Source organism: Lissotriton vulgaris, chromosome 5 (genome assembly GCF_964263255.1).
Source record: "Lissotriton vulgaris chromosome 5, aLisVul1.2, whole genome shotgun sequence".
NCBI lineage: Eukaryota > Metazoa > Chordata > Amphibia > Caudata > Salamandridae > Lissotriton > Lissotriton vulgaris.
In genome coordinates this window covers 221,892,599-221,905,343 of record NC_141693.1, presented here as the reverse complement: position 1 = coordinate 221,905,343, position 12,745 = coordinate 221,892,599, and positions in this window count along the sequence as shown.

Below are 12,745 nucleotides of genomic sequence, written 5' to 3'. Positions count from 1 at the left end.
ATTGTCTTTGTTACCAGATTCATTGTGGGCTACGGGTCCGAATGATGTGGGCCTCTTAGACATTCCCCCATATGTTGTGACGCTGAAGGCGAATGCTAAGTTACAGCGCATTCCACAATATCGTATTTCAAGTGATGGTGAGCGTGCACTTTTGGCGATCATCTATGATCTGATTGACAAGGGTGTTATTGAAGAGACGCGAGGTAATGTGTGCAATAGTCCTGTTTTGCCTGTCTTAAAGAGAACTGATCCTTCACAGCCTCCTGTATATAGATTTGTTATCGATCTTCGTGAAGTGAACAAAATTGTCGTTCCACAATTTCCTGTTGTGCCTGACATTACTGCGTTATTCACTTTGATTCCGGCTTCTGCCACCTGGTTTTCGGTGATCGACTTGAAGAATGCTTTCTTCAGCATCCCGATTGCCATGGAGAGTAGGGACATCTTTGGATTCTCTTTAGGAGGATGAAGTTTCCGCTTTAAGCGCGCTCCTCAAGGCTATTGTGAGAGTCCATCGATTTACAGTCAAGCTCTAAAGACACAACTTGATTTGTTGGTTTTTCCTGAAGGTGCAGCCCTTATTCAGTATGTTGATGATTTGCTAATTGCCGCCGATACTGAGGACATCTGCAAGGATGCCACTGTGTCCTTATTGCGTCATTTATCTGATTGTCATCATAAAGTTTCTCTCTCAAAGCTGCAATTCTGTCGCCAAGAAGTTACCTACTTAGGTCACCTCTTATCGAAGGAGGGAAGGAAACTGACCCCAGAAAGAATTCAGGCTATTGCGAAAATGAGTGTTCCTACGACACAGAGAGAAGTACGTGCGTTTTTGGGTATTACGTCGTACTGTAGACAGTGGATCCCTAATTTTTCCTTGCTATCGAAGCCTTTGATAGCTCTTACTGTTACAGATACTCCAAATCCTATTCCTTGGACTGACGAATCTCAGAAGAGCTTCTCTGAATTACGCAATGCGTTGTGTTCGGCTCCTGTGTTGGGTACTCCCGACTACAGCAAGCCTTTCACATTGTATGTCCACGAGAGAGAGGGATGTGCATTGTCGGTTTTGACTCAACAGTTTGGCGATAAGCAACGCCCATGTGCGTACTTTTTGTCGACTTTAGATCCTGTAGCCAGAGCGTTGCCGAGTTGCTTGAGAGCCACAGCGGCAGCGGCTGTTTAGATTCGACAATCTGCTGGTTTGGTTATGGATAACACGTTAGTGGTCATGGTTCCACATGTAGGGGGGTGTGACTTGGACGCCGAGGGTGATGGCGGCGTGAGCCCAGAGCTCCGTGCCTCTTCCCCTCGTTCATCCTGATAAAGACGGCAGAGAGCCCACGTGAACCCCGGAGCTGCAGGAGCATATCGCGGTGACTTGCGGGGCGTGGAGGGAGCCGCTGCGGGGGCTGTTTCACCGAGTGCGGCCGCCGAACACCGGAGCAGCAGGAGCCGGAGGAAGGAGGCGCTCAAGATGGCGGCCGCGATGAGGAGCTGAGGGTGCTGAAACTGGCCTGGCCGCCCACTGCACCGCGGCTTTGTGATCGGGCATGGCCGCCGGCCGCGAGGCATCTGGCGATAAACTTCCCTGAGACCGGAGGACCCGGCGAACCTGGTGGCTGCCGCTGCCATAGCGGGAGGGACCGGCCATTGCTGTGACGCAGGAGGCCGCGCCGGAGGAGACGGCTGCTCGGATGCGCCTCTATTAGCGGGAGAAAAAGGGACGCGAACCGAACCGGGTGAACCAGGAGCAACGGAACCTGTCCTGAGAACCCGGGCGAGAAAGGAGGTGAGAGGAGGAGACCGCGCAGCAGGCCGGGGGGGGGGGGAATCGAACAGGAGGGGCAGACGCATACCCCGCGGGCAGCGACCCTTCGAAGAGGACAAGACCCGCTCAAGGGACCGGGCGGTCAAGCCCAAGGAGGCAGCAGGAGGCGGCGGCGGCCTGCCAAAGAGCGGCGGAAGAGCCCCGAATTTGCCTGGTGGCGTAGAGGCACGCATTGCGAGCATAGCGGAGGGGGGTGAGCTGAGAGTGGCCCCCGAAGGCACGTGACGGAGAGGGCTGGTCGAGACTCCCGATACACCCCCAGAGGCCACGGCAACGAGCGCAGGAGGGGCAGCGGCAGCCGCGCAACAGGACTACATAACCGATTGAGGGCCTGAGGGACAGCGGAAGCACAGGAGGGGCACCGGGCACTGAACAGACACCTGAGACAGGGCCCTGAACACAATGGGGAAGCCGAGAGCCAAGGTGGAGGGGGTGGCGACCTCGGATGCAGCAGAGGGTGACCCTACTGAGCCCACGGACCTGCAGCGGCTGCAGGATCGCATCTTAGAGGCCATAACGGCCACGCGTGACACGCTGCACAACGACATTGCACAAGTGGCGTCGGGGCTAGGCCTGCTCCGGGCGGACTACGACAAGCTGAAGGACAGGGTCAAGGACAATGAGACCACGCTAAAAGACCTGGCGCCCGCTCAGCAAGTGTTGGAGAGCAAACTTACGGACGCCCTAGGCCGCATTCAAGCCCTGGAGAAGCGAGCAGAAGATGCGGAAAATAGGAGCCAGCGCAGCAATGTCCGGATAGTAGGCGTACCGGAGACTGAGGGGGTGAAGGATATGGTGGCCTATCTTGATAATTGGCTGAGGACAGTAGTAGCACCAGAGGGGTTGTCGCCATTCTTCACATTGGAGCTAGCCCATAGGGTCCCGTCTGGACCTCCTAAGCCGGGGCTGCTGCCCAGACCGATCATAGCCAAGCTACTACATTACAAGGACAGAGACCTGCTCTTGCAAAAAGCCCGGGACGCTGGCCCATTTCAGATTGCGAACAGTAAGGTCACGCTCTTTCCTGATTTCACCATTGAAACGCAAAAGCAACGCGCCTCCTTCCTGACGATTAAAAGGGAATTGCGCACCGAGGGCATATCCTACTCCTTGCTCTTCCCGGCCAGGCTCCGGATAGTGGTGGACGACAAGACGCTCTTTTTCAGTGCGGCAGCGGACGCTTAGGACTGGTGGGAAACATACAAGGCAGGGACGGATGGAGCCAAGGTCCAAGAGGAAAGGGAAAAGGAACGGGAGCGCTCGTCAGCAGGCCTACGGAAATCGAAGAGGCTGCGGAAACGGAAGCCGGGGTCGCGAAAGCCGACGGCCTCCCAAACTGAAGCTGAACGGAAGGCCGCGTTGCTGGAGGTGGAGAAGCTGGCGCGGGCTGGGGGCCCCGGCTCCAAACAAGGCACGGACACGCATGTTTCGGCCTTAGGGTCGGAATCGGACCTCTCTGGCATCCATCATGCTAAGGGCCCATTGGTGACGCCACAGTCGTCGGAGGAGATCCTGAATTGGTGACGCCACAGTCGTCGGAGGAGATCCTGAATGTCTGATTTGCACACTGCAGGCGAGGGGTAACGATTGGGGCACTGGACGGGGGCTCATGACCCAGCAGACACGGGGGCTGGGGAAGGTCGCTGGGCTCGCAGCCAGATCCATTCATGGGGGATTGGGGAAGGGGCGGGTGGGCGGGCGGCGCAGCTCCCTTCTGGCCAAGGCCACGCTCCATAGGCCCTTAAGGCACCCACAGCTACGGCCGTGTAGCAGCAACCTGGGTCAATCAGGTGCGGGAGTTTGGATGGGAGCTGATATCTTGGTATTGGGGCCGGTTCTGGGGGGTAGGGGGGTGCCACGGTTGGGGTTTGTTTGATCTCTTTACCACCATTGACCCTGGATATGCTGGGGGATGGGCGGTTGGGAGGTCTTGGTTTGTTTGGGGGGGGAACCACCACCGATGAGGGGTTGGCACTGGAGGGAAGACATTGGTCTGATCAATGGGACAATGGCTAATGTGAACGTTTTGAACTGCATAACCTGGAACGTGAGGGGGCTACACACTATGCAGCGCAGACACAAAGTGCATGCCTTTTTATTGCGGAGGGGGGTACATATTGCACTATTACAGGAAACGCATCTCACGAAGCAGGAGGGAGCAGCTCTTTCACACCTGTTATTCAGCCTATGCTAGGGGAGTATTGATTTGGATCAGGGCAGGCACACCATTCCAACTCACACATCAGCTGATAGACCAGGAGGGGAGGTATGTAGTGGTGGAGGGGAAGCTTAGGGGCAGAGACATTGTGCTGGCTAGTATATATGCCCCGAACATCGACCAACTGGCTTTCTTTGCGAAACTATTGGGGACACTGGCACACTCCCAAGCGGGCCCGATCCTACTGGGGGGGGGGACTTTAACTCCATAGCGGACACTGCCCTGGATCGATCCCACCCCCCACTGCAGGACTCCCCGGTACACCGACTGTCTAGGGGTAGACGGGAGTGGCAAGAGAGTTGGGAATTGACGGATGTGTGGAGAGCGCAGCACCCGACTGACCGGGATTTCTCCTTTTTCTCTGGGCTCCACGACCTGCATGTCCGATTGGATGTGGTGCTGTGTTCTCGGAGTGTACTGCCGGCCGTTACTGGGTCGGAGTACCTGTCAAGAACGATCTCGGACCACAACCCACTCTTGGTCCGGCTGGCCTGGGTGGCTGAGGCGCCCAGGGTGCCGACCTGGAAACTTAGACCAGAAACTCTGGAGGACCCCCTACTTGGTGCGGCCCTGGAGGAGGGGATATCCCAGTACTTTGCGGAGAATGAGGGGTCGGCGGCCACAAGGGCTACGGAATGGGATGCCTTTAAAGTAGTGATGAGGGCCCTCTGTATTACAAAGTACGTAGGCACGAGGAAGGTGTTGTTGGACGATCTGGATAGGGCGGATGCTAGACTTAGGGAGGCAGAGAGGAGGCGGCCCGGCCGTCCGGATCTCCAGGAGGTGGTCGGCTCGGCTAGGGAGGAGGTGGCAGCCGAGGTGGAGAGGCTTCGCGCATTTGACTATAGACGGTACATGCTGCGATCCCACGTAGACGGAGATAAATCAGGCACCCTACTAGCCTGGCTCTCGAACCCCACTAAACGCTGCTCTCCCATACTACATATACAGGATGAGGCTGGCCTTATGCGGTACACTCAATCAGAGATAGTAGATGGTTTCCAGAACTATTATGAGGGCCTATATAAAAGTGCCCCAGGTAACCGGGGGGGAGCGGCCGAGGCCTTTTTGGACGGCTTAACCCTGCCGCAGCTAGAGGAGGAGCAGGCGAAGGAGCTGGGGTTGGACATTGAACTGGGTGAGATCAGGAGGGCAGTGAAGAAAATGGCTCGCAATAAGTCGCCGGGGATAGACGGGCTGCCATCGAATTCTACAGTAAATATTTGGATATTTTAGCGCCGCGGCTCCAAATAGTTTACAAGGAGGCCAGGAAAGCTGGCCGCCTACCTCAATCTATGCGTGAAGCAATTGTAGTGCCGCTCCTAAAATCGGGCAGGGAAGGCAGCAGCCCCGAGTCTTACCGGCCGCTCTCTATGCTCACCACCGACTATAAAATCTTGAGCTCCATTCTGGCGGCGAGGCTGTTGCCACACATGCCGGGACTAATACACGACGACCAGAACGGGTTCATACCGGCACGCAACACCACGATTAACATTAGGCGACTTCTCCGCCTCATGGATGATCTGGGTGAAGAGGACGGGACCGCGTTGGTCCTTTCTGTCGACATCAAAAAGGCATTTGACACTCAGTCTAGAGTGGGACTATCTATACACGGTTATGGAACGTTTCGGTCTAGGCGCCGGCTACATTCAGTGGACGCGGGTTCTGTACGCGGAGGCAGTGGCAAGAGTAAGAGTCGGGACGACGGTATCCCACCAATATCCAGTGGAAAGGGGCACCCGACAGGGTTGCTCCCTGTCCCCACTGTTGTTTGCGCTAGCCATTGAGCCCCTAGCGGCTGAAGCCCAAAAGGGACGGCACTTCGCTGGGGTGCGAGCCAGGGATGGGCAGCAATTCATCTCACTATACGCCGACGACTTGCTGCTCTTCCTAAACAATGAGGTCGCGGAGTTAGAGGGTGCAGAGGCACTGCTAGAGCGGTTTGGAGCACTATCGGGGTTGAAGGTTAACTGGCTCAAGACGAGCCTGTTTCCGTTGCGAGAGGGCACTGCTCGGCCGTGCCACCGGCCGTCGCTGGCCTGGGAACCCACCTGCATTAAATACCTGGGGGTCCACATTTATCACACAGCAGCGGACCTGCTCGAGGGTAATTTAGGGTGCTGCGTGCGAGGACTGAGGGGCTGCATGTCCTTCTGGGCCACGCTGCCGCTCTCTGTGGCCGGCAGGATATCCTTATTGAAGATGGTTGCTCTACCACGACTGTTGTACTACTTCCGCACGCTCCCAGTATGGATACCTAGCTCCTTCTTCCGTCAGCTCAAGTCCCAGATGGCAGCGTTTGTCTGGGGAGCTGGACAATGCAGGGTGGCGCTGGCAACGCTTACCCGCCAGAAAGACGAGGGGGGACTTGCGGTGCCGGTCTACGAGCTTAAATATCTAGCTGCCCAGCTACAGGTCTTCATGCAGGAGGTAGCGCGAGTATACAGGGGCCCGGAAGACGGAAGGTTGAAAGGCACGCCCCGCCACATTTTGGCCTACATCACCCTACAACAGCGGATTGACGGTCGAGACTTGTCGCTAGATCAACGCACGTACCGTCAGTGCTGGAATCGAGCGCAGAAGAGGGTGGGAATTCGATGCCCGTACGCCCCCGAGATCCCGCTGGGCATGTTGACGGCGTTGCCGCATGGAGGCGACTGGTCACACCTACAGCGATGGTAAGACGCGGGCGTGCAGGTTGTCGGAGACCTTTACGAAAATGGAACGCTACTCCCGTTCCAAGAACTGCTAGAACGCTTCGACCTTCCGAGGGGGGGATATCTGCTCCACGCGGCGGTGAGTGGAGCAATCCAGACACACTGGGGAACAGGGCTGGTGGAACCCGAGACGGCTGCGGCATGCCAATACACTATGATGGCAGCGGGTACAATCAAAGCAGTGACGTGCCTTTACAATAGGATGGTGCGTGAAAATCTCCAACCCCTCGCGTCGTTGAAAGCCAAGTGGGAAGCTGACCTAGGTAAAGACATCCCTGACACGACGTGGGCACAGCTCGTGCGTCGGGCCCGCAACAGTACGAGAAACGCTAGGTTTCAGATTATCCACTACTATATACTACATAGGGCATATATGACCCCGGGGAGGATTAAGAGGTACTTTGGAACGGTGGAGGCGACTTGCCCTCGCTGTCTGGAGGAGGGGGCTGAACTGGTGCACATGCTATGGGCGTGCCCGGCCCTTCGGGACTATTGGCAGGCTACAGGGGAGACTTTGAACAAGGTGACTGACAGAACCGTAGATTTCGGCCCGGCGGAGTGTATACTGCACTGGTTCCCTCACACCCCCAAAAACAAACTCACGAGCAAATTCATCAATATGGGGTTGATAGTGGCTAAGCGGGAGATAACCAGGCACTGGAAGGTGAGGGCGGGCCCGACCCCTAGACGGTGGCTCAACGAATTCTTGAAATGGGCGACCTCCGACAGCACACACAGGTACCAGCTAGCGAACAGGACTCCTAACTCGGGGGCGACTGAGGCGGCAACAGCGTGGGAGATGATGGTACAGGCCCTCAGAGATAGTGGGGAGGATGAGAAGGATGAGATCCCCGGCGCGGGCAGGGAAGGTAGGATAAGCTAAATAACCGACACATAAGCATGGGATATTGGAGACCAAGGAACATGCCCTTGATGAGCAGGAACAGACATTGCTGGAGGCCCTCGGGCAGGTGGTGGGGGGGATGGGGGGCAGGGGAGTTCTCTAGTTCGAGGGGGGAGGGGACGGGGTTATTTGCACCAGTTAGGTGAGGGATAAAAATAGTCATGCACACACTTCTGCGGCACGGTACTCCTGCAACACTAGCATCAGGCGTGGAGGGGCTAAGAACTTATTGCCGCCCAACCCCCGGGCCGTGGGCTTACAGGCTGTGTATGACGGAGCAAGAACTGATACGCAACGGCTCCCTGATTACTGCGATACATGTATGTGATTTGGCCTGATCTATGTATGACTACAATAAAAATTACTTTACAAAAAAAAAAAAATGGTTCCACATGCAGTGGATACCTTGTTGAATGGTACCAAGACACAGCACTTAACTAGTGCTCGGTTGTCAGAGTATGAGCTTACTTTGTTAGCGAGTCATGTGCACATAAAAAGGTGTAATACCTTAAACCCAGATACATTGTTGCCGATTTCGCTTGAGACAGATGACGATCGTGAAGAACAGCACGATTGTTTTCTAAGAACCGAAGAAGAGACGAAAGGGAGAGTAGACCTCAGAGATACTCCTCTTCCTGACTGTGATGATGCTTTGTGGGTTGATGGTTCGTGCTTTAAATTACCGAATGGTGATACGACTGCAGCATATGCTGTGACGACTTTGCATACGGTTGTTGAAACTGTACGTATCCCACATAACTCAGCACAAGCAGCTGAATTGATCGCACTTACGAAAGAGTGTGTGTTGGCGAAAGGAAAATGAGTGAATGTGTATACGGATAGTCAGTATGCGTTTGGTGTGGCTCATAGCTTTGGACGTTTGTGGCGTGAACGTGGATTTTTGACATTGCATGGGACGAAGATACAACATGGGCAACTGGTGAATGAACTTCTACGTTATCATTGCAAGTAGCGATTGTGAAATGCAGTGCCCATAAAAAGGTTACGGAAGATGTTGGTCGTGGTAATGCGTTTGCGGATGAAGTTGCGAAAGAAACTGCTAGAAACGTGATGAGTCGAATGTATGTTGCGGGTCCGGCGAGATGGGTTCCAGAGAAGAGTATGTGTGAAGATACCATTGAGAGCGTGAAATCTATTCAAGGTGAAGCCACAGAGAAAGAGTTGGATGAATGGAGAGAAAGTAAGGGCAGATTGGATTCTAATGGTTGTTGGACCGATTTATCAGAACATCAGAGATGGTTGTTGCCTAACGCGTATGTGCTTCCAGTTGTTACAATGGCTCATGGAATGGCACATATTAGTGTGAAAGGGATTTGCAAGTTGTTGGCTCCGGTTTGGCAGAACGTGGGAATCCCCAGATGCGCAGAGAATTTGGTCAAGAACTGTATGGTGTATTTGATGCATAATCCTGGTAAGGGAACCCCAACACCAGCTGGTCATTTTGCTCCTCCTACGTATCAGTTTGAGGCTTTGCAGCTAGATTTTATCCATATGGAGAGATGCAACAACTTGAAATATGTGTTAGTGGTTGTTTGCTCCTTTTCTAGATGGGTAGAAGCTTACCCCCTTAAGGACCATACTGCTTTGTCTACAGCGAAGGCCTTGATAAAAGAATTTTTCCAGAGATTTGGAATGCCGAGAATTATCTGGAGTGATAATGGGAGTGAATTTGTGGGTCAAGTTATGAAGAGAGTGTGTGAGGGCCTTGGGATTAGGCAGAAATTCCACGCTGCAAATCACCCCCAATCAGCTGGTTTAGTCGAGTGCTATAATGGCACTCTCAAGTTAAAATTGGCCAAAATCCAAGAGAGCACTGGTTTGCAATGGCCAGATGCCTTGCCATTAGCACTTCTGTCCACAAGAACGACTGTGCATTCGCGAATGGATTTGAGTCCGTATGAGGTTGTGTTTGGTCGCCCGGCGAATATTTGGGGCGTACCAAGACCAACGAAGTTCAGTGACCTCGAGTATCCTGTGTTGCTTGATTATTTGCGTGAACTGACAACTAAAATGAGTGTTTTACGCCAACAGGTGCATGGCAGTCTTCCACAAGCTGCAGAAGATCCAGGGCACTCCATTGAACCTGGATCTTGGGTGTTTGTACGTACCTTTCAGCGGACCAGGAACGAACAGCCCCGCTGGACGGGGCCCTATCAAGTACTTCTGTCAATGAGATCTGCGGTCTGAGTGTGAGGCAAGCGAAACTGGATCCACGGATCCCATACCAAGAGGGCACCTTTGCCTTTGCCATACGACAAGTGGGTCCAGGAGGGACTTTCAGACTCTGAAACGGAAGTTGTCCCACGGTTTATAACGTTCAGAGATGCTCGACTGATTGGAACGAACTCAGAGAGAGAAAGCGATAGGATTTTGCAAGAATCAGTACCTCCTGCGGATCGATTGGATACTACAGAGCCTCACCTTTTGTTCGCTGATCAAGAACTAGCTGGAAAGAATCGCTATAATTTGAGACAGAGAGTTACGGACAAATAATAAAGACTAATAAAGTTTGATGATTTTTTTTTGTTTGCAGGTTAACTCTCCACCAAGGATCTACTTATTTTTGTTTTTCTTGAACCGCCATCCGTTTCTCGCTGCTAGGGTCGCGGTTGCCATCAGTCTTCGGAGTGCAAGCCTGAGACACTAGGTCGAGGGTTCTGTTGGCCCAAGGCAGCCTTCCTGGGTTAGCAGAGGCATTCCTGAGCAGAATCAACCTTCCACCGCGGGCAGCACATTTAGTTTAGGATGGATTTCTTTGAGTTGGAGAGACCTGTACGGACACTGACTTTTAGAAAACGAATATGCAAAATAATATCGAAGAAATGTTTTTTGATACCATGTTTATTTTTACTATTGAGCTTCATGATATTTATAGCTGGTTATGTAACATTTGTTTTTAAAATGACGTTTAATCCCACTGTGCAACCTACACCTTCACCTACTATTTCTTCTCATTCTTTTCATCCTTTGCCTGAACATGAGGTAGTTAGACGATTGGAATTTGCTAACAATTCCTTCATTCAACTTTTGCACCAACACCAGTTAGTAATGAATACGACAAACTGCTGGATTTGTGGTTTGATGCCTCATACAACCGATAACGGTATTCCTTATTTAGTCTTGCCTTTTAGTTTTAACGGTTCGATTTGGGCTTATAGAACAATGTTTATCTATGCCCATAGTGTTTACCCCCAACGTTCATTGAAAGACAACCCAAAGAACAGTGCTATAGTTAAAGGCATTGTTGACATGATTAGAGGGATTAGCTCGTATGAGACTATTCCGAGAGATGAGACACTAGCTTACATTGGTTGGAACGTTACTGGATATGGAGTTAGTCTGAGTATTAACCAGCGAGCGAAAAGTTCTCCACCGATTTGGATAGTGCCCCATCGGGCCACTATTGTCTGCAGGGCAATGGCAAGAATCCGAAGGCTCAGTTAGGGAAGAGTGTTTGCGCTGAGACTTATGTATTTGCGTCTCAGTCTTCCCCAGCGTTCTTAGCTGCTAAGAGTACCTACTTTGTTTGCTATGACAAAGCTTTTACATGGTTGCCCCCCGACTTCTCGGGCACATGTTTTGTTTCCTTTCTATTACCTCCCACTTTTACAGCTGCGGCAGATTACCATAAGACGAGAGTTGCTAGAGGTGTCTTTAGTCAAGAAGACGCTGCAGGACAAGAACTCGGAGATTTCTTTAAGGGTTTTCTGCCATTCTGGGGACCTATGGCTAACAGTAGGAATATTCGCCAGTTGACGAGAGTGGTTGAGTCCACCATAGTCGAGCTGCCGGTGCCCTTGGTAACCTGACTGCTGAGCTCCAGTGGGATAGACTCATGACACTTCAAAATAGAGTTGCCCTTGATGTTATACTAGCAGATCGAGGTGGAGTTTGTAAGCTGATTCAATCGAGCTGCTGCGTTTTCATTCCAGACAACGCTCCATCAGTCTTCCAGGCCATTTCCAAATTGCATAAAATCTCCGATTCTGTCTATTTGGACAAAGGAGATTGGTCTTTGATGGGATGGTTATGGGTATTGGTATCCACTTGGGGTTGGAAGATCTTGATGGTCATTGGGATGGTCTTAGCAATCCTTTTCATGTTCTGTCTCTGTGTACAGTGTGCTCCTGCTATTTGTGGCCTCTGTGCTACTTCGTGTGCACGGAGACCTGTCCAGAGAGAGGTACTCAGTAATAGGATGATGCTACAGCAGCATATCGATGATCTGATGAATATATATCTGGATTCAGATTAACATGGGTTTGGGTTTGTTGCCTATGTAAGGGCAAAAGGAGGTCTGTGGTTCTGTGGTTCGCGAACTGGGTTCGATGGTTCCGAACCCGTTCAATAAAGATCGTCGGAAATGGACGATTTTGGTGTCAGCAGACCGCAAATGGCGAGTGTAGCGTGTCTGAGTGTTTTCGTATGAATCGATATAGGAGAACATTCTGTATTCAAGGATTTAGTTTGAACCTCCGGGTTCCATTTTTGTATACGGCAGCCATTTTGTGTGGTTGCCCTAACATAGGCCCGATGACTGTGGCCGAACGAGTCCTTGAGACACGTACGCCTTAGCTGACTCCTGGGTGACCTGGCCGAACTGACTCTGTGCCCGAGGCTGAACTCGCTGAGCCAGTTCCTTGTTCAGCAGCTGGTCTGATAAAGATTAAAGAGCAGGACGTGCCCGAGTTTATGGTACACTGCTCCCACCTTTCTATCTCCTTTCCAATCTGCTTCTGCCTTTCCTTTACGACATATTCATTGATTTGGGTTGAAGGGTTTATTATGGGTTTGTCCGGCCTGATCGAACAGGAAAACCGGGAATTTGCTTGGTCATTTCTGGTGGGCTGGACAACGGAAAATGGGATTGTCTTTGACTGTCGTCATACGCTACTTTTGAAATGTTACACTGTCATTGGTCAGTTTGTATGCACCGAATGTAAATTTGGAATATTGCCTGAGGCTTGATTTTTGGCATAAAAGACCATGCTCCGCTTATTGAATTTGTGCAGTCTCTGACGAACCACCCGTGTGTGCTTCGTAGATCTCTG